A 1,704-nucleotide genomic window follows, 5' to 3' on the forward strand; every position below is an offset into this window, starting at 1 on the left:
GCTGCCAGAGGGAGTGGTGGAGGCTGGTACAATTGCAACATTTAAGAGACGTTTGGATGGGTATATGAATAGGAAGGGTTTGGAGAGATATGGGCTGGGTGCTGGCAGGTGGGACTGGATTGGGTTGGGATATCTGGTCGGCAGGAACGGGTTTGACCGAAGGCTCTGTTTCCATGCTGTACATCTCTATGACTCCATGACTCTATGTCACCATCTATTTCCCTACATTCTATATATATGGAGTTGTTCCACAGATCAACCATGATCTCATTGAATGGTGGAACTGGCCTGAGGGGTTGAATGGCCTCCTCCTGTTCTTGTATTCTAATATATCTAAAGCTATACTTCCTCCTTTAAATTTTAAAACTGTGGACTAAACCACTGATCACATGATGCAAGTTGACTACAATTTCTGGAAACATTCAATCACTAGTTACCAGAACAAAGCCTAAACCGTCACCTGCCTAAAATTTCATACATCTTCCATTTGTGGGCATTGCAGTTAAACCAATGCAAAGAATGATAGACTTTTCATGTCTCCAGCAAACACAGAAAAGGAAAGTTGTTGTAAATTGTTGTGTGGCAAGGCCTCTAGTGGCTCACAATTAATCTCCTACAATGAACAATAGGTTTTGACCAGGGACATAGAAGCTTAACCTCATTTACTTGTGGACGTGCTAATAATCTCATTTTTCTCCTGAAGTAAATACTGAACCCCTGACCAAAGAGATAGAAGTCACTTTTTAAATTGAAACAGATTCCTTAATTGGCCTGATATAACCAAACTCCTTGGCCTCTGGAGAAGTTAACTTTCGTCACTGAACCCATTGCATCAGTCTGGTAAAAATCTAGGTTTACTGCTAACATCCAACCTTTTATTAATACTGTGTCTAATTGCAGGGCACTCTACAGGAAACTACTCCAGGCTTTATTCATGTCAGAAGAAATTCTGAAGTGTCAATTAATTGTCCCCACTTACAGAACGGAACCTAACTTTCTGGACTTAGGTAGAAACCATGTTAAATAATGTCCATATGTGTAATTTCTTTATGCTATTCATAATTGTAACCTACTACATTGTTTTCTTTTTTCTCTCTTTCTTGTACTTGTGTGATAATCATCCCCAAGTTGGAATTTATGGAGAATGCAAACTTCTTTCAAATGATAGAGAATTTGCTGCAGATCATTTAAAGATTAAACACTGCTTGCAGACAGGTGAAAAATAAAAGGAATTCAATTTGCTTCCCTCGGTTGACCATAACGTTTATGATACATCTGTCTGTCGAATTGCTATTCTCATCAGTAACATTTACTCCCAACTTCCAATGGGTTGATTCCTTTTTACTTTCTCAGCTGCTTGATCTCTAATTCCTGAATGATCTTTTGTAGAGAGGTTTACACTAGATTGTTTCCTCTGTCTCCAAAATAATAAGTCTTCCAACCTCTTTCAACTATTCTTCATTTCAGGCTTCAAACTTAGTGCAAGACTGCACCTGCATTCTGTGTGGTGAATAATACAGTTAGCAGTTTTTTTCTGTTAAATGTGTAGTCCCAACTGCTGCATCATCTGCTGTCAACCTATCAGATGGCTGGAGACAAAACTGCAAACTACTTTGATATTCACGTGTTTACAGAGAAGCCTGTTGGCTACCTCAAAAATGGCTCCTTCATTAGTTTTGTACCTAAATATAAATGCTGAGAAAT

Source organism: Chiloscyllium plagiosum, chromosome 1, assembly GCF_004010195.1.
Source record: "Chiloscyllium plagiosum isolate BGI_BamShark_2017 chromosome 1, ASM401019v2, whole genome shotgun sequence".
Classification (NCBI taxonomy): domain Eukaryota; kingdom Metazoa; phylum Chordata; class Chondrichthyes; order Orectolobiformes; family Hemiscylliidae; genus Chiloscyllium; species Chiloscyllium plagiosum.